This window comes from Mustela lutreola, chromosome 2, assembly GCF_030435805.1.
Source record: "Mustela lutreola isolate mMusLut2 chromosome 2, mMusLut2.pri, whole genome shotgun sequence".
NCBI lineage: Eukaryota > Metazoa > Chordata > Mammalia > Carnivora > Mustelidae > Mustela > Mustela lutreola.
In genome coordinates, this window is record NC_081291.1 from 31,669,227 (window position 1) to 31,690,430 (window position 21,204).

Sequence of the window (21,204 nt, forward strand, 5' to 3'; positions counted from 1 at the left end):
GAATAGATAAAGAGCATTAGGTTAAAAACTAAGGAAATAGGAATGAAGTAGGAACTTAGTAATAATCTTTCAGGATAGGGTCATCAGTTGTGACAAATGTATCCCAAAAATATCAACAATAAGGGAAACTAAGTGCAACGTATAAAGAAATTCTCTGTGCTATTCTTCCAACTTTTCTGTAAATCAAAAACTATTCTAAAACAAAAAGTTACTTAAAAAATAAGTATCACCTATAGCACCAGGAAAACAGCTTTGGGTATGGGAGAGGTATAGAGAAATGCTGCTTTGATGGCGGGTGAGTTAACATTGAAATCTTGGCTCTACCACCCGCTGGTCTTGTTGCCTTTGACCAGTCATATACCGACATCCAGCTTTCACTTCCTCTTCTGCAAAATGTGGACAATATCCCCTTTATAGAATCATCTAGGCATTCAATAAGACAATGTATAGACATTTAGCACATAGTAAGGGTTCAGTAAAAATTATGTATCACTCTGATTTTATTATAATTGCTACATTATTATTACTTTAGATGTGTTTGTATTAGCTAAAAAAAGAAAACATAGTATCCAGAGTCCATATTTATTTAAAAAAAAAAAAAAGCAAGCTTGAGTTGTCTGAGTTTAATATATCATTGTTTCAAGGACAGGTTTGTAATCACTCTTAACAAACATTTTAAAATTGTGCACAGTGTTAATAGTCCCTTTGACAATACGGGGGGTTTGGGGGAATGGAGGCATATTGGTAAATTATACTGGACATTAAATTATGCTTAGGCAGGAGAATTTTCGGTCCCACTCTTCATAAGTCCAAACCCAACTCTCATTATACTACTCTCTGTTCAGTGAGAAGAGGGAATACAAAGGAAAAAGTGTGGATATAATGACAGTTGTCTGCTTCCATCAGCCAAACTAATAGAGGGGAACAAAGAGAAAGAAAACCCCTATGTGTAAATTCTTAGCACCATAATCCTTCCTAAGACTGTTCCTGATCCTAGGCACATTAGCTCTATCCTCTTGGGAAAGAAGGAAGAAAGGGGCAGAATCTGTCTACCTCTCACCACAATTTACCTGTAAAATGAAATCTTGTGCTATCAGTGAAAAATCTTGTTTTCACATAACAGTGTGTGGGATGGGGAAAATGCTTATGCTATAATCATGAGGCAGAAAAGTCAAGATTAAATCCTATCTATAGAGGAATCCACATTTTGATTTTTTAAAAAAGAGCGAATATTATTTTGCATAGGAGAGAGACTGGAAGGATACACTATTCTCCACCAAAGGAGCGGTCATCTTAAGGATGGGGTTTAGAAACTTCATTCTTTATACTTCTCTGAATTTCTCATACAATAATTTAGATATTATTTAAAAGAGAATGAAAGGGAACAGGTAAAAGTTAATTTAATATTAGGGGAATATATACTAGGAATCATTAAAGGCTATATGAAGGTAGCTTATAGTCCTAACAGAGGGCTCCTAATGTAAGTATTTGACTCAAGGTGCTTCTCTGAAAATAATAGTATTAGAGCACCATTTCTGAGGTCTCACTGTTTTCAAGAATTCAATAGAGAGTATTATATTTAATTCTTATAGCTACCTCACAAAGATCTACCCACTTCTAACTAGTTGGTATAGGCTTTGGAATCAGCTTGCCTCCGTTCAAATCCAGGCTCTATCCCATACCACCTGAGTGACTCGGGCAAGTTATTTAACATCTCTGAGCCTCAGTTTCTGCATCTGTAAAGTAGGGATAATAATAGTACTTATAATGTGAAGTTATTATAGGTAGTAAATGAAATAATAGAAAGCCCTTAAATATCTTGGGATATGATGAGTGTTCAATGTCCTATATGTGCTGTAATTACCCTGTTATACAAATAAAGATGTTAAGGTTTAGAAAACCTGAGTTATTTTCCAAGGTCACATGCCTGCGGTGGGAATCATTCAAACCCTTGTCTTCTCAAACATCAAGTTTTAATCATTATACCAGGGATTACTGTCACTGCTAAGCTATATGAAGCTTAAGACTTTACAGACAAGTGATTCAGGCTGGAATTTTTTTCTTTTTGGCTCAGTAAATACTTGTAAATACTTTTTTTTTTTTAAAGATTTTATTTATTTATTTGACAGAGAGAAATCACAAGTAGATGGAGAGGCAGGCAGAGAGAGAGAGAGAGGGAAGCAGGCTCCCTGCCAAGCAGAGAGCCCGATGCGGGACTCGATCCCAGGACCCTGAGATCATGACCTGAGCCGAAGGCAGCGGCTTAACCCACTGAGCCACCCAGGCGCCCCACTTGTAAATACTTTTATTGCTTTGTCCTTGAATTCAACTTTCAAATTAATTTAAAATAAATTTTAAATAACTCTAAAATCCTATTAAGTTTTCCAAGTCTATCAAAATAAATATGCTTGTTGGGATACCTATCTTGATAGCTCTGTTTTTTGTTTTATTTTGTTTGTTTTTTGGAAGAAATCATATGACAGAATAGTATCTTCACAAACTTCAAATTTGAAAGACTGAAAAAGTCTCATGCTATTGGTTTGAAAGAATGAGTTTTACAGAGTGGTAAGTTCTCTATCTTAAAAAATGTATTACAAAGCCACAAGGAGAAAATAAAATTTAAAAGAACCTGTTACCTGGATTTGATTTACTGCATTTTTTGAAAGCTAACACAGAGCCGTATATTAATACATAAGATAAACCCATTCTTGGTGTATTTCAGTTTGCCGAAAAGCCAGTTACTTTGGTTACAGTTCAGAGGACATGTTCTCAGTGATGAATAAAATGTGTATTCATATTAATAATTTCCCTAGGGTATAGAGTACGTATTGACTAGGATGAGGCAGAAGCTGGCCTTAGGAAGAAAAGTAAACAATTAAAACAAGGGTCTCAGTGGATTCCTGTCCTTTGGTGAACTTTGGATAATTCTACTAGCTGTAAGCCATGTGAAACCTTAGCTCAGAAATCCCATGGCCTGAGTTCTAGTCCCAGCTCAGCCGTTGATGGACTCCCTGAGCAGCTCTGAGCTTCTCATTTAATCCTTTTTTTATCTTCATCTCCCACCTGAAAAATGACATGTGGGTGGATAATTAAAGCAGTGGTTCCCCCAAACAAGGTGTGCATCAGAATCTCCTGGGAGAGATCTCAAAATATACAGATTCTTGGGTCCAGCTCCAGATCTCCTGAAACCGAATCTCTGGCTTCAGAATCTGCACATTAAACAAGCTCATTAGCTCATTCCTATGTACCCCTCTTAGTTCATGCCATGCACTGGTATCTGGTAACCAGCAGAGTGATGATTTCCACTTTAGAAGGTTCAGGTCATTTCTACTGCTATAGAACCTGATTCTTTCATGTTTTTTATGTGAATAAATGGAGTAAAAACACAATTACCTCTAGACACTGGTTTCTTCATCTCCAATGTTGTCTGTCTGGTTATTTATTTATTTATTTTATTTATTCTTTTACTTTTTAAAAAATTTTTATTTTTTAATGTTATGTTAGTCATCATACAGAACATCATTAGTTTTTGATGTAGTGTTCCATAATTCATTGTTTTCATGTAACACCCAGTGCTCCATGCAATCCATGCCCTCCTTAATACCCATCACTGCGCTGACCCATCCTCCATGCCCCTCTGCTCTGAAATTCTCCATTTGTTTCCTGGAGTCCATAGTCTCTCATGGTTCATCTCCCTCACTGATATCCCGCCTTCATTATTCCCTTCCTTCTCCTAGTGTCCTCCATGCTATTCCTTATGTTTCACAAATAAGTGAAACCATACGATAATTGTCTTTCTCAGTTTGACTTATTTTACTTAGCATTAATCTCCTCCAGTTCTATCCATGTCAGTGCAAATGGTGGGTATTCATCCTTTTCGATAGCTGAGTAATATTCCATTGTGTATATGGACCACATCTTCTTTATCCATTCGTCTGTTGAAGGGCATCTCACCTCCTTCCACAGTTTGGCTATTGTGGACATTGCTGCTATGAACGTTAGGGTGCATGTGACTCTTCTTTTCACTACATCTGTATCTTTGAGGTAAATACCCAGTAGTGCAATTGCTGGGTCATAGGTTAGCTCTATTTTTAACTTTCTGAGGAACCTCCACACTGTTTTCCAAAGTGGCTGCACCAACTTACATGCCTACCAACAGTGTAAGAGGGTTCCCCTTTCTCCACATCCTCTCCAATATTTGCTGCTTCTTGCCTTGTCAATTTTTGCCATTCCAACTGATGTAGGGTGGTATCTCAATGTGGTTTTGGTTTGATAGCTAATGATGCTGAACATTTTTTCATGTGCCTGTTAGCCTTTCATATATCTTCTTGGATAAGTGTCTATTCATACGTTCTACCCCTTTTTTTACTTGATTATTTGTTTTTTGGTTGTTAAGTGTGAGAGGATCTTGGATATCAGCCCTTTATCTGATATGTCATTCGCAAATATCTTCTTCCATTCCGTGGGTTGCCTCTTCGTTTTGTTGACTATTTCCTTTGCTGTGAAGCTTTTTATCTTAATGAAATCCCAGAAGTTCATTTTCGCTTTCGTTTCCCTTGCCTTTGGAGATGTGTCTTGAAAGAAGTTGCTGTGGCCAGTGTTGAAATGGTTACTGCCTATGTTGTCCTCTAGGATTTTGATGGATTCCTGTCTCACACTAAGGTATTTCATCCATTTAGAGTTTATATTTGTGTATGGTAAAAGAGAGTGGTTGAGTTTCGTTCTTCTGGTATAGCTGTCCAATTTTCTCAGCACCATTTATTGAACCAGAGAAGACCCTGAATTTCGAAGGAAATGCTGAGAAAGAAACACAAAGCTGGGGCATCATGTTGCCTGATTTCAAGCCATATTACAAAGCTGTGATCATCAAGATAACATGGTACTGGCACAAAAACACATAGGTCAATGGAATGAAACAGAGAACTCAGAGATGGACCCTCAACTTTATGGTCAACTAATCTTCAACAAAGCAAGAAAAAATATCCAACAGAAAAAAGATTTTATTTATTTTTTTGAGAGAAAGAGTGTGTGAACAAGAAAGCACAAACAGGGGGAGCAGCAGAGGGAGAGGGAGAAGCAGACTCCCCACCCAGCAGGGAGCCAGATGTGGGGCTTGATCTCAACCCCAAAACCATGACCCAAACCCAAGACAGTTGCTTCACTGACTGAGCCACCCAGGTGCCCCTGTCTGCTTATTTACATTTAACTTCTGATATTGTGATAACATAAGAAATATGTATTTGGTCTTCATCCCCAGTTCCTTGTACAGAACTCCTAAAATCTTGTAACTTCCTGGGTAACTTGGATGATAGGAATGTCTTACAGAGAGCTCCTAAATTCCTTGGAGTTTTCTAGGCGATAGGAGAACTTTCCTCGGTGGTATCTTTTGTTCTAATGAGGCAATTCTTGGCAGACCTCTAGACAGCTTTAGGGTGGTGGCTGGTTGCCAGAAAGACCAGCCCTTGATTAGATGCTTGGAACTTTCAGCCCTACCCGCCCCCGCCAACCTCCAGAGGTAGAGAGTGGCTGGAGATGGAGTTAATAATCCATCAGGTCTACATGCTGAGACCTCTATAAAAACCTCTAAAAGATGGGGTTCAAGAAGCTTCTGAGTTTGTGAATGTATCCATGTGCTGGAAGGGTGGCATACCCCAATTTTATAGGGACAGATGCTCCTGTGCTCAGGACACTTCCATATCTTACCCAGGTACTTCTTCATCTGGCTCTTTCTTGGTCTCCTTTATAATATCTTTGTAATAAGCCAGTAGTAGTGTTTCCCTGAGTTTTGTGAGCCATTATAGCAAATTAGAAGACCAATAACCTGTGCTCATTGCATTGCATCACTCCCTCTCCAAAGTAACTATAGATTGTTTAAATATCTGACAATAGAGAGAACATTTAAATTAGTTATTGTATATCCACTGTATGACATATTGTGTAGCCATTAAAAAATATGATTCATAACATAATTACCATTAGGTAAACTAAATGCACGCATATTGTGTAAGCTATTGTTGCATAGTAAACCACATAAACCTCAGGGCTTACAACAATAGGTATTTATTATTTCTCATTAGTCTCTGGATAAACAGACTAGCTGATGATCAGCTGGGCTTACTCTTGTCAGCTGTCAAGCTGCCCAGATACATACTGGTCTAGGGTGACTTCACTGATATGTTTTAGCTGTTGGCTGGGCAATGGGGACTCCTAGACTGTGCATCTTTTCAGTGTCATTCAACAAGCTATCCCAGGCTTATTGTCATGCTGGCTTGGAAAAGATTTAAGAAAGACAGTGGAAACTGCAAGGCAGTTTAAGACCTAGACTCAGAACAAGTGCAGCTTCACTTCCTCCACATTCTACTGGCCAAAGGATGTTGTAAGGAGAGCCCACATTCAAGGATTGCAGACTTAGTTCTATTTCTTGCACAAGAGCTGCAGTCACACCGAATGAGTGTGGATGCAGGAAAAGGAATAAGAGGACCAGTTTTGCAATCAGTGTACCACATATGTAAACAATAGCTGGAAGGCATATAAAAATGAAAAAAACCCGATGTGTTGGCACTTAGGTCTGAAGGTATTTGTATTTTTTTCCTGCGTATCTTTATTGTTTCATGTAGGTAGCTATAATATTGTCAGTGCAATGAACAATGACTGAAAGCAGAAAAAATATTAAGGGGAGCTGTGGTAAAAATAAGATCAACAACCCATTATTCACTATACTGAGAGAATTGTGTCAATACTTTGCATATCATAAGCCCATAGGGCCTTCCGTCCTGTAGTGCGTGCAGGTGGATAGCAATGGAAATATCCTCACTTTTCCAAAGCTAAGTAGTTCTCTACAATATATCTAATAGCACTGGAACACAAGCAGAATCTAGCCATGAGATACCCAATTTTTCTTAGCATTTCTGCCCATTCTGCACATCACTAGGGCTGGCAGCTTCTCAGGGCTGTAACACTCTGGCAATCTTTGGAATCCATAGGGAATACTTCTTTGTTAATTGCCATGATTTCTGATAGTTGAAATTTTGCCCATTTAAGAATAAAAATTTTAGGGTTTTTTTTTTTAAAGATTGTAACTAATTTGAATAGAAATTTTTCTTTCATATATAAGTTGTCCACGTCCTTGTGTTTTTAAAGAGTTGATAGAAAACATTTTAACAGTTCTTGGCATACTGTTTCTTTTTTGTTTAGTTTTGTTTTGTTTTGCCATAATGCAATGACATTCTCAGAGCCCATGGAGCAAAGCAGGGTTTCTTTGCCCTTATATAAAGTATTCTGAGAATGCTATACTTTCAAGTTCTCGTTTATTTATTTCTATGTTCTCTCTTGCTCCCATGGGCTCTAATGATGCCCGTGTCTGACAGTATGTTCCATTTTATTTGGCTTCTTCCAATATGCTATCATCTTAGAAAAAAACAAATTTATTAGGATTATTTGTAAAGTAAAAGTAATTAAGTTCTGAGTAAGGGCCGGGGGTGGGGAGCCTTTAATCTGAGTAATGTACATAATCTTTAGCTTATAAAAACTTGGTGATTTGTCCTTTAGCAGATTATTTCCTGTTTCAGAGACAGACAAGAGCCAGATTATGGGGAGTCCAAAGCCGTGGTACATAGTTAGGTGTTGAGGAGGTAAAGATATGAGTGACCTCCATGGAGAAACAAATACCTTCTAGATGGCCAACTATGCCCAGGACATTACTTAACTCGACTTTGTCAAAGATTAGTTTGCCAAAAACATTTTGAACTTTTTCAAAGCATTGACTTAGTTTTATATAATATGTTAGGGTGTGAGGTGAGTTTGTTAATTCATTCTTCACATTCATTTACTCACTTGTGCACTGAAGATGTACATATGCACACACAGACACACACAGTGCTACATGCATCTATGTACTCAGGGTCTTAATAAATCTTCACAGTAAACCTGAATGAAGACATATATCCTTGGGGGAAAAAGTTGCTATGTAAAGGATGTGGTAGGCAATAAGGACTAGAAGAAATTTTGTTTACTTTGCTGTCTGAGAGCCTTGGATTCAAATCTTGATTTCATCACATATTAGCTAGGTTTTTGCTTAGTCCCACTTTTCTTTTCTGAAAATGGGCTTGCATTATTTTTTGTTAAGATTTTATTTATTTGTCAGAGAGAGGGAGAGAGCATAAGCGCATAAGCAAGAGCATAAGCAGGAGCAGGCAGAGGGAGAAGCAGGCTCCCTGCTGAGTAGGGAGTCCAATATGGGGCTCAATCCAAGAACCCTGGGATCATGTCCTGAGCCAGAGGCAGACCCTTAACCAACTGAGCCACCCAAGTGCCCCCGCCTTGCACTATTGTTGGAAGAATAAAATGAAAGAACATAAGTAGGGACACCTGGCTGGCTCAGTTGGAAGAATATGCAATTCTTAATCTCAGGGTCATGAGTTAGATTCTCACATTGGGTGTAGAAATAACTTACATTAAAATTTTTTTTTTAAATATCATAAGTGCCTCACATAGTGCCTATAAAAGAGTAAGTAAACCCAAACTGTCACCATCTTTCTTCTTTTCCTATTCACAGAGGGGATGACAAGTGAGATGGGTTTTGAAGGATGGGTAGGAGTTCACAAACCAATAATAAAACCCTAACAGGGAAAGAGTCCTTTCAACAGCAACAACAACAACGTTTGGATATTTGTTTCTGAAAATGGAGGGCCATTCATGAAACTGTTGCCACTGCCTAGCAAAGCCAAAAGTACTTCTCTTTTTCTTTCTCTGTCTTCAGAAATGTTAGGTCACTGACCTAGTAGATTTGTCAATTCACCTGTACGACCCCACTAGTAAAAGATATTTGATGGGGCACCTGGGTGGCTCAGGCTTTAACCCTCTGCCTTCAGCTTAGGTCATAAACCCAGGGTCCTAGGATTGAGCCCCGCATAGGGCTCTCTGCTCAGCAGGGAGCCTGCTTCCTCCTCTCTCTCTGCCTGCCTCCCTGCCTACTTGTGATCTCTGTCTGTCAAATAAATAAATAAAAATCTTTATAAAAAAAAAAGATATTTGAGCAAGCATTACAATCAATGGTGATGTAGCATTTATGGGGGAAAAAAGGAAAATGCTAGAAAATCAACTGGATGAAGTTTACAGAATTCTGAAAATACGCAAGAGGGACAAGATATCCCTTCCACAGCCACAGCCATACCCCAGGGTCTGAAACTTGAAATCTCTTTAGAAATGGTCTACCCATCCAATCTATAGGCATTTATTAAGCTTCTATCACATGCAAAATCTTGGGTTAAGGTGGGAAGATAAACATGAAGATGGCTAACTATGACCCAGGAAGAAGGAAATAACTGCAAAGAATGGCCATTGTAATTTCCTTGGCCTTTGAAGGACAAGTAGTGTCACGGTTATCCGAGAAGAAAAGTGAGGGCATTCTGTTGCAGTGAACAGCATGAGCAAAGGTACAGAGGCTTTAAAGCAAATGGCTAGAAAGAGTAGCCTTGTCTGTTACCTAAATCACCAAGCCCATAAAAAAACAAACAAACAAACAAACAACAAAAAAAAACAAATCTAAAGAAGAAGTTCAAGCAGATCAAGTAGAGCCAAAACAATATAATCTGTCCATGGAATCTTCATAAAAAAGTCAGTTTCTTTTTTTTTTTCTTTTTCTTCTTTTCCATCCTGACTCATAATGTAAGCCTTTCAAAGGTACTGGTAAGCTTTGCAACAGTCACTGCCAAGGTCTTGCCTTGTTCTCACAGCACTTAGTGCTCTCACACAGAACCTCAGTATCCTCTGTGCAGGGACTGGATCCCTCAGCCTGAGGGCTTTAGGCCATCAAACAGGACAGGCAGGAGATGCAGAGAAGGAGATTTAATGCTTGTGGGGACCAATAAGGGAAGGGAGTCGGAGGCTAGGAGCACCAGCTTCCTGCACCTTGTGGTTACCTGTTCATTAATGCGTTACTTTCCCTTCCCTCTTCCCTTTCCTGGAATCACCTTCCGAATAAACTACTTGTACTTAGGTCCTTGTGTCAGGAGGAATCTTTCAAGAGAGAGCAACCAAGACAGCATTTCTTAAGGCTACCTGTGCTACACAGGCACACAGAGTTGATAAACCTACATAAAGAGGGGGCACTGGTTGGAGGCAAGAGAGTAGAAGCCAAGTGGATTCTAGGAAATGGATCAGGGAGCACATCTGTTGGTCTTTGGACTTTGAGCTGTTCATTTGTTGTATTTAAGGAGGATTGAATGAGTCAATTCATATGAAGTGTTTCGATGAGAGCCTGCCGCATAGATATTAGCTGTGGTTGTTACTGTTACAACGTTTATACTGGTTTTCTCCTCTTGCGTGTGTGCGTGAGCACGTGCTTGCTCAAAGAGAAGACCCAAGACACGGAAGAGGCCAAAGGAGAACAAGAGGGGGTCATTAAGCACACTTCCAACCCCATGGAACAGCTTCCAGAAGGAAGCAGCCTTTCTCTGCTTAGGTCAGACTCCTCTTTCTCCTCAGCTGCAGTGTGACCTTGCTGTCTAAAAGTCTATCCAAGCAGCTTGCGCAGAGAGCAGAGATGTCCTCACCCTGGTGTGCTGGCGAGCTCACCCTGGCAAGAGGCGGTCAGGGACCCTCCTGGCTTATGATTGAGGCCGTCTTAGTTGGGAACTGAGCATTCATGGTTTTGATAAGCTGCCCAGGTGAGTCAGATGTGCAGGCAGTTTGCGAACTGTAGTGCTATGTGGCTTTGAGGGCCCCCCAAGAGCCACATCCCAGAGCACTGTGAGCATCGACATGTCATAACAGGGACTTCTTCCTCTTCTTCTTCTTCTTTTTTCTTTTTTTTTTTTTTTTCCTGCACAGAATCTCAGGCTGAGTCTCCTCCTCCAGCTAATGTCAGAGCACACTGTGTGATAGCCCCTTCTAGGGAGTTTCTGTCTCCACACTTCTCGTAGAGATGAGAGAAGAGCTGCTCTTGGACTTGAGATAAGTGACATTCTGGAAATATCAGAATGTCCTGTTCTTCAGATTCACTCTCTTAATTTGTATCATTTAACAACTTGGGGATGGTTTGAGAAGGAGCTAACATTTTAAGGAAGGCATTGGTAAAGCATTCTCTTTTAAAAATAGATGCGCAGCTGAAGAAGAAAACGGGTTTTCTTCTCTGTGTGAGTGCACATGGCATTCTGAACTGTTCTGAGCAGGCCGGCAGTAACAAACGATCAACCATCAGAAGAAGAGTAGTGGCTTCTTCTGTTTGTGGAGGGAGGAACGGAGCACAGCAGCTGTAACAGGAGCACAATTTGGTATTGCCAGTTTCAGTTCTCAAAGTACTTCCACGGGAACTGTCCCCTGTCGGCATCGCTGCTGACCTGTGAGACTGGCCAGGCTGCAGCCTCTCTCCTGGCAGCCCTGAAGCAAGGCATTTGGGAAGATTACAAAGAAGGCAGAAGTGTCTTCCAGATAAGAGGAATTTGTTGTTGTTGTTGTTGTTGTTGTTGTTACTGAAATTACAGGAGATTTTATTGGCCAAAGGGATCTTACTGGTTAACAAATAGTTATCAGCTTTAAGCCAAATGGCCAAATCCTATATCGTAGGAATCCAGAGACACTTCTAGCATAATACATACTAAGGCAAAAGAAAAAGGGTTTTCAGAGATTTCATAAGCCTCCAGATTAAAATAATGCCCTAGGTCCCTTTGACTAGCTCCATTCTCCTCCTGTACAGCGTGATAACCATACACATCCCTAATACTGGGACTAACAGTGAGAGGGTGAGAACAGAGTGGGGAGAATGCTTTTGGATGGAATCATAACCAAATAGACCATGACTGGTGTCCTTGTAGCTAATGCAAAAACACTCAGATGTTATAAATTCTACATATTGTAAACTATATGGAGGGAGACAGACTTTCATTCTCTTTCCTACCTGTGCCCTATGTAAGTATTAAGAGCTGTAATTTGGTCTGGGTTTTGGAGGCATGCTGGTCTAACAGAGGGATTTTAACTCAATTTGTTGAGAAGGGAAGGGAAACCAGAAAGCCATTTTGCAAGCATTTGATTCTTAAATCTATCTTGCATTAGCAGGAAGACAGAATACATGTCACTTATGTTATTATAATTATCAGCAGGGTTCCTTCTGTGTGCTATTTATGTAAGTCAGCATTATCATTCCCATTTTACAGGTGAAGAAATGGAAGTTTAGAAAGGCTAAAGGGGTGGCACCTGGGTGGCTCAGTGGGTTAAAGCCTCTGCCTTCAGCTCAGGTCATGATTCCAGGGTCCTGGGATCGAAACCCACATCCAGTTCTCTGCTCAACGGGGAGCCTGCTTCCTCCTCTCTTTCTCTTTCTCTGCCTGCCTTTCTGCCTGCTTGTGATCTCTGTCAAATAAACAAAAAAAATCTTAAAAAAAAAAGGTTAAAAGGGTTACACACGTGTACACAGTTGGCTATGACACGTCCCTTCTGAGGGAAATCATCAGTGAAAAACTCACGCAGCTCTTGATCTAATTTGCTATTCATTTCTCAGTGTACTGGGCAGATTATTGAAAATGGTCTTTGTGTTTTTCTTCTCTTGCTCATATTAGAGTACTAACAAGATTCATGCAAAAAATGGACCTCAGGGATTCTTTCTGATATAAAGTCATAATCCTTAATCATAGCAACAACTACTCATCTTGTGGTTCCACACCAGGCTTTAAGAAATATGTGTCAGGAGCAGTCAAACTTGTAAGCCATCTATTTGTTGATAGAGCTCTATTATAAAAATAAAATGATAGGAAGCAGGTGGAGATCTGTCTTTGCTCTTTCTGACTAGAATTAATAATATGGCTTAAAAACATTTATCCGTTGTTTCTTCTTTATTTATTCAGCAAAGACCTATTTAGTACCTACTATGTGCAAAGCAATATTGGACTATGCAAGATAGAAGGAGGAATGATTGCACTGTCCAGATGTTTATGGTGGGACTACTTTTAACCCCCTACACCAGAACAACAGGTGTAATCATCAGAAATTTATGCAACTCAAATGCATCTTTGCTTTTGCTTTCCAGTGAGTATAAGCTCAGTCAGAGAGATGATGTTCAGCTGCCCCCCCTTGTATATGCTAAACACATTAACAAGGCTAATAGTATGGAGATTTAATATCAGATTTACAATAATATGGGATTTACAACCCAGCTTCAAATCCTAGCTCTAACACTTTTTAGCTATGCAGACTATGGCAAGTTCTTGAACTGCACTAAACCTTAGCCTCCTCGTTTGTGAAATGAAGAGAACAATATATTCTGGAAGGGTTGAATGATAATCAGATGAGATAGTGCATGAACAGAGTTTAGGCTAATAGCCAGGAATAAATATTAGCATCATTATTTGTATCAGAAAGCTTCACTGCAGGAAATGACAATTGCCCAATTTCTCCATTAAATCAGCAGTACTCCATGCTTTCTTGTGGAAGATGTAAAATTTTTGTTCAAGTGCGGTCACGTACAAAAGCTTGGGGTATAGAACAGCAAACAGTGGAGTGGTTTGAAGCAGAGAAGATAGAGTCCCTTGTATCACCTTCTCTCTTCATTGTGTGCCAAGGATCATCTCTACAGCATTCTTGGCAATCAGCTTAAAAGTATGATGTTAAAGATTATCCTTATATATTGTAATAGTGTTGTATGGTGATAAACGGTAGCTACACTTTTGCTGAGAATAGCATGACTATTGAATGACTGTGTTGTTCACCTGAAACTAATGTAACACAGTATGTCAACTACCCTCAAGTTTAAAAAAAAAAATCTTTTTAAGGTAAACTCCCTATCCAATGTGGAGCTTGAACTCACAACCCTGAGATTAGGAGTCCCATGCTCTACCAACCAAGTCAGCCAGGCACCCTTAAAAATTGTTTTAAAGATTATCCTTGTAATTTTATTGTGAGCTGAGATGTTTTGGCCATTTGAATGTGCCATCTATAGTCTAATACATAGAAGAACCTCCTCCAAATAGTTTATTTTATGGTCGTATCTTACATTTTAAAAATTGTGAGACTAGGAGTGCCTGGGTGGCTCAGTCAGTTAAGCATCTGCCTTCCCCTCAGGTCATGATTTGTCCTGGGATCCAGGTAGCATGGGGTTCCCTGCTCAGGGGGCCCCGCTTCCCCTTCTGCCCCCTCCCCCTGCTCCTGCTCTCTGTCTCTCAAATAAATAAATAAAAATATTTAAAGAAGATGTGGTATATATACACAATGGAATACTATGCAGCCATCAAAAGAAATGAAATCTTGCCATTTGCGACAACATGGATGGAACTAGAGCGTATCATGCTTAGTGAAATAAGTCAATCGGAAAAAGACAACTATCATATGATCTCCCTGATATGAGGAAGTGGTGATGCAACATGGGGGCTTAAGTGGGTAGGAGAAGAATAAATGAAACCAGATGGGATTGGGAGGGATACAAACCATAAGTGACTCTTAATCTCACAAAACAAACTGAGGGTTGCTGGGGGGCGGGGGGTTGGGAGAAGGGGGGTGGGGTTATGGACATTGGGGAGGGCATGTGCTTTGGTGAGTGCTGTGAAGTGTGTAAACCTGGCGATTCACAGACCTGTACCCCTGGGGATAAAAATATATGTTTATGAAAAATAAAAAAAATTTTTTAAAAAGGGAAAAATATTTAAAGAAAATAAAAATAAATAAAAATTCTTAGACTAGAGTAATATGTTCACGTGTTTCCTTTATAATTAAGAAATGCATCATAGAAATTCAGCATTATTCATTCGATATTTTCACAAATATGCACTAAGTGTTATTTATACACCTGGCCCAGGTAGCATCTTGCCTTATGCAGAAAAATCATATCCAAAGTTCATTTGGGGCAGGAACCATGTTTAACTTTTTCATGACCAAATCCCCAGAACTTGACACATGCCTCGTGTATAGCCCACACTCCATAACAAGCTGTTGAACTAAAATTTTTAGGCTAATGAATGAGTGCCCTCTCACTTTAGGATGTTAACAAAGTTTCTGTGGATTTCAGTATTGTTCTTCCCTATTGAGAACATGAGCTTCCAAGTAGGCTTTAGTTGTGATATGTAAAACCCTGGACCCCCTTCACTCCAGAGACAAAGTCTTTCTGGGATATTAAGGGAATTTCTGAGGAACTAAGCCCCTGCATTGGCTTGGAAAATGTAATCAGAGCAGGAATGTAGGTAAAAGATTACCCACCAGGAGATCCTGGAGGGACATCTGGGAATCCATAGACTGCCCTCTGCCTAGTAGTGAAATGATGTAGCTCTCCACGTACCTGCTCTGTAGGCTGAGTAGACTGACTGGTGAAAGGTGAATATTTAGAAATACCAACTCTCAAAGCCAGTTTTCAATAAATATTTATTTGCTTTAAGCCGTATACCTCAATGTCATTTCTCTACCCTGCATATTCAAGGGAGCAAAATCTGCTAAATCTTTCTGAACAGGGCATGGGCTTTCCTTTCCTTTCCAAAACATGATAAGCTCTTCTCTTTAGAGGAGAAATGAGAGAGCTGTGCATCATGTCTATAAAGCAAACAGAAGCTGGCAAAGACGATCACTATCAAGATTATAACTGTGAGGTCGTTGTTATATGTCAGATGTTTGCTATGTCCTGAGAAGTCTATATGCATTAGTTTACAAGTACCCTATTTTTTAGGTGAGGGCATGGGACAAGATGACATGAATGGTAAGGGACAGAACTGGAACTCAACTCCACCTGTTTGTATAGTTAGGTTTCAGGTGGGAAAGAGCTGGGACACTCAAATTAATTCAAATTAATTCACACTCAAATTAATTCACTGAAAAGAGTTTTTTTAAAGAGGTGAATTAAAAAGAGGCGGGCAGAGTTTAAATTAAGCAAAAATGGGTGGTGCATGTACCGTACCTAGTAGGTAACAGAGGGGAGCTGTTACTAGCCCAGGCCTGAAGGGTCAACTGCAGGGAAATAGAGTCACACTGAGAAAACCTGTATGGAGAAGCCAACTTCACAGCACCTGTGGCCTTTGCCAGAGGGATGTATCCAATGAGGGACCCATCAGGAGGGATCAAGAGAATAAATACTGAGACCACAGTTTCCTCCCACTCTCTGACCTGACTATACTTCCCACAGGCTGCATTGTCCATCAGGATGATGTGGTGAAAGGCTGCTCATTGCTATGGTCATTTAGGTCACCCTGTTGGGACACAGAGTGGACAGGAAAGGGGATCTAGAAGGAGAAACAGAAGCGGACCAACACAATGCCTTCCTAAAGGGAAGTGCACTTAACCATACATATGCTGTCCCTAGATAATTCTGTCCTTCCCTCATTAAGCAAATCATCTTTGCTTGGCTGCTCTGTCCCAGATACTTTGCTTTGGGCTGAGGACTTGGAGATAAGTAAGTACTATCCTCCCTTTGAAGAGCTTAGACTCATGGTCTTCAGAAAATGGGACTTAAACATGTTTGATTTGCTATTTTAACTACCATTTTGTCTCCTTTTTCCTCCCAGGTGGGACTACATTTCCAACCAAATATCTTAACACTCCTCAACTCTTGTCTCACTATATTTCTTAGCTTCCCCTGTTTCCACAAACTTCTCCTCTATGTTCGGCTTCTTTTAGCTAGCCTTGAACTCTAGTGAGGAAGGCTAATGATCTAATAAATAAATATGTTCAAGTGACACTCATTTTATTTTGTCTCATTAGACATTTGAAAAGAGCATTGGAGAAAAAGTACTTTTTCCTCTTACAAGGGAAATAAAAGACAAGAGGTTTAGAAAGTTGTGTCCTGACTCTTTATACCTGTTTGCATTAGAATAAATTGCATTTTACCCCTGGTAGGAGTTGTGCTCAGTCCGAGCAGGGAAAGCACCATTAAAGATGTCAAGGTTGTTCCTTAAGTAGATTGATTGCAAGTGCTCTCATTACTGTAGCTTCAAAGAGTTGAAATTATTTGGAAGCAAAATGGAAGGACCTTAGCTAACTCCCTTGGTCTTTTATTCATGTGGCCAAAGTAGTTCTTGTCTTTGATTACCTCCTTTCCTCCACAGTAAAGTTGAGATCTTCATTGTGCTGGAATTTTCCTCTCTGTGTTTGCTAAATGCTTAGAAAGCTAGGTCTCCCACTGTCTTACCCCGGAGCAGGCAGGCCTGAAAGGACTCCTAATGAGAGGCCAGATGTTTAGGAGTAGAACCTGCAAGGGAGAGGAACTGCTACGTGCACCAGAAGGTATGTCCACCAAAGGAGAGACAAGATTTCCAGTTCAAAGGGGAAAAAAAAATTGTTTGAAGTTATCTGAAGGCCATGCACAGTTGAAAGATCAGAGTTAAAGATTGGACCATATTGGAAATTAGCATTGCTAATGAGATTTTCAGAAACTCACAGATTATTTTAATCTACTTAACCTTCTCTACAAATACTCAACTTAGAAAACACTGTACTTCTATTTTTAATAGTCTAATAATGGATGAATGTTATTTTTAAGGCAGTAGCAACAATGTTAACATTGCTTTTCAAATAAGAACAATCAAATAATGGCATATGGCTTTATTTTTGTCAGTTCCAACAGCATGTTAGAGAATGGTAGCCAACTGTCTCTACTGTCTGATAAATTGAAAGGTAAGGACAGTCTGAGTGGCCAGCTGATAGAACTACTTCCTCTCTAATGAAAAATACACAGTCAAATATCAAAATACCAGCTTCTCTATATGGGCCTTGGAGAACAGAACCCTGGAAACCCAAGTTTCTATGAGACATCTGATCAGCGTGGTTCACAACAGGAGCTCTCCCCTATCTTTGACACGATCTCCCCTTAAATCAATATGAGGCTGAAATCTGCAACCTTTCAGGAGTGCTCCCTGAACAGGAAGTGAAAACAGTCTATGTCCATTAATATGAATGAATCAGTCACCCTTGTTCACCTGCCCTGCCTTCCAACGATATGCTTCTTTTATAAACTTAGATTTCTTTCCCTCTGTCTCCAGCCTAATTTGTTCTCATGTTGATTTATTTATACATTTATCTAACAAAAATCAATTGAACACCTACTATGTGCCATACTCTGCCAAACACCAAGGTTACAGTGTTGAGCAGAGCAAGTTTCCTACTTTAATAGAGGCTATCGCCCTAGTGAAGAAAGATCATCAATAAAACAATAAATAAACAAGAGCACTAAGAAGTACCCAAAAAGGGCACCTGGGTGGCTCAGTTGGTTAAGCAACTGCCTTCGGCTCAGGTCATGATCCCGGAATCCCAGGATCGAGTCCTGCATCGGGCTCCCAGCTCCATAGGTAGTCTGCGTCCCCTGACCTTCTCCCCTCTCATGCTCTCAGTGTCTTTCTCTCAAATAAATAAATAAAATAAAAAGAAGTACCTAAAAAAAACCACATCACATACACATATACCAATGACCAGAAAAAAGGTGGGGGGGGGGCGTGAAAGGGGGTAGCTAGGAAGGGAGAGGTATTCTTTTTAGGGTAGGTGGTCAGGGAAGAAGTAAATGTCAGGAGATGAGATAGTAGGCAAAGAACTAAGGAGAGAATGTTCTAGGCAGAAGGAATAACAAGTGCAAAGGCATAAAAGGCCAGTGTGACTGAGGAATAGGGAGGGAGAGGGTTGGAATTAGATCCCAAACGAAAAGGATTCAGGACACAAAAGGCTTTGTAGCCACAGTGAAGACTTTCAGTTTTATTGAAGCCTACAGGACAGCTATTGAAATTTTTCTCAGATGATTGATATGATTTAATTTTTACTTTCAACAGCTCAATCTGGATAATACACAGAGAATGATACATAGGGATAAGAGTGAAAGGATGACCTGTTGGGGGTCTGTCTATTGCATTGGTTCGCGTGAGAGATCTCAGTGGTAGGGCGGTAGCAAGGAAGATGTAGAGAATGTTAACACTTTATTTGGCACAAAATATGGGGCTGAAAAAGGTAACTCAGCCATCAGATTTGAATTGAATTTTTAGTCTTAGACCCTTATCTAGTCAAAGTGGACCCAGGAAGGCCTTTTGAGATCATTCTGTGGAAACCCTTCAATTCAAACATGGGAAGAACTGAAGCATGGACATATTAGGGGACAGACACACTGGGTCATTAAGCAGACCTCTAGCAATCCCAAGACTGAGCCTCATGCCTTCTGCCTCCCAGGGTGTTAAGGAAGGTGACCAAGTTTCATACAAGATCAGCAGAGCCTAGGCCTGGGACTTGTCAGCTCAGTAAACCTTCTGTCTACACCAGGGTTCTGGTCTTTACACTGTGAGAAGAACCGTGGAGTTATTTCAGGGTCTGTGTATCCATATGTGGATTTCTCCTACCCTATAGGCTAAATAAATAAAAGTGTAGGTATCATCATGTAGTACTAGATGGAAGTAGTTAACAGCTTGGAGTCTGCCATCTGACTAGGTTCAAGTCTTGGCTTTCTCAACTATTGACTGTGTACCTTCAAACAGGTTACTTAAATCTGGGTCTTGATTTCCTCTCTGGAATGAATAGTAGTAGCTCTTCCTGTTTTGTGATGCCCACGTAAGGTAATCCATTTACACACACACACACACAGAAGGAAGGAAGGAAATCACTTAGAAGAGAATCTGACACAGAACAAATATTCAAGAAGTGTTCACTATTATTATGTGGAAGACAAAACTTTTCTTTCTTTTACTTGAAATGGGGCTCTTAATATTCAAAAGGGATGAGACTGACTCACTCTTCACCCTGAAAAAACTATTAAGTGTCGTTCTCCCCTATGGGTGCGTGGCTAGAACCGCGACCTCCTCAGCTCTGCTCCAGTGCCGCTTACCAAGCAGCTAGCTACCTGGCAGGAGCTGTGGCCTTCAGCATGGGTATGCTACTCCTTCACACAGTTTTTCATTCATTTATTCAACAAATGTTTGCTGGGTTTAAACTTAAATGCCTGGTGGTTCTTAGCCTTTTTTGTTCCGCTTTGACTGTATTCACTTGCTTAATTTACTCCCCTGAGTAACTTCCCTCATTGAAATGCAATGATTTTTCAATTGGCAGATGAGGGGTGGTGGCAGAGATCATAAGAGGGGTGGAAGGTTCCTATCAGAATTTCAAAGGGGCCATGGGGTGTGTACAATTTGAAGCATTCGTAAGTACCCCCGAAGGCTTATGTATAAGGAAGAACCCAATCAAAGCTGGGGCAGAAAGGCAGCCGGAGGACCATTGTCCCAGGTCCTCTGTATGTGGTGTGGGTCTGGAAGCTCTGCCTTAGCCATGTTTCATTTGTTCCCCACACTTCTCCAGTGACAGCACTGTGAGGTATTCGCATGCCCATTTTACAGAAGACCGAGGCTCAGCGATCTGAAGGGACTTCCCAAATCACTTGGCTGATAAGTCGAGGTTCAGAACTGGACCCCGGGTTGCCAGACGCCTCATCATGTTTTACTAGTCTGTTTGTCTGTGTGGTCCTACAACCTCCCACAGGCAGGGCGCGCCGCCTTTCCTGGCCCACTGAGTTGTTACTACGTGTATGGAGAAGGAAGAAAGGGAATCAGGGAGGTGGTGGTGAGGAGGATGATGGGATGCCGTGTGGTGGTGGTGGTGGTGTGTGTGCGCCTGTGTGTGTGAGTGAGAGACAGAGACAGAGGGGTGGGGGAACCCAGAGAAAGACTCTGGAAGAATTCTGAATTAATATCTACCAATAAAAAACATGGCCAGTCAAGGTGAGTTTGGCTCTGGCCATCACCAACGGCCCAAATGATAAAGCAGAGACACCTGAGTCAACCTAACACTATTCCTGTACTGACTGGGGTCCTGAAGTGGAGAACGGGCAGGGAAGAGGCATGGAGATCTCTTGGGCCATTGCTGTGGTCCAGACCACTGAGAGAATTCACCCTCAGGAACCCAGTGTGAGGAGAGCATGGAAGCTGTGGGCAGCCTCTCCAATTCCCCCCAAAACACATTGCCTCGGGCTGCCATGGTTTTGGCCTCTTGAACTAGCCAAGCTCACCTCCTTCCTGCAGAAGTCCTTCGTAGGAAAAGCAGCCCCAGATCACGGTTAAACCTCTGAAGCCTTTTCAGTTTTATGATTTTGCAGAAGGCTTTCAGTAACGCTCCTGCGACAAATGAGTACCCAAGTTGTAATTCGTTCCTTCCCCAGTTGCCAGAGCCCCAAAAGTCTCCCTGCACCATCCCCTGCATGATTATTTACGGGTGGTGTGCAAATGTCCCAAATGGGCACCGTGCATAACATCCAGGCATTTCCATAAAAATGAGGGC

General features: G+C 40.7%; 1 protein-coding gene across 3 annotated transcripts in view; it reads left to right on the forward strand.

Annotated features, from left to right (window-relative positions):
- Positions 1–21,204, forward strand: part of SYNPR (synaptoporin) — a 320,804-nt gene that overhangs the window by 137,045 nt on the left and 162,555 nt on the right. The window lies entirely within an intron of this gene.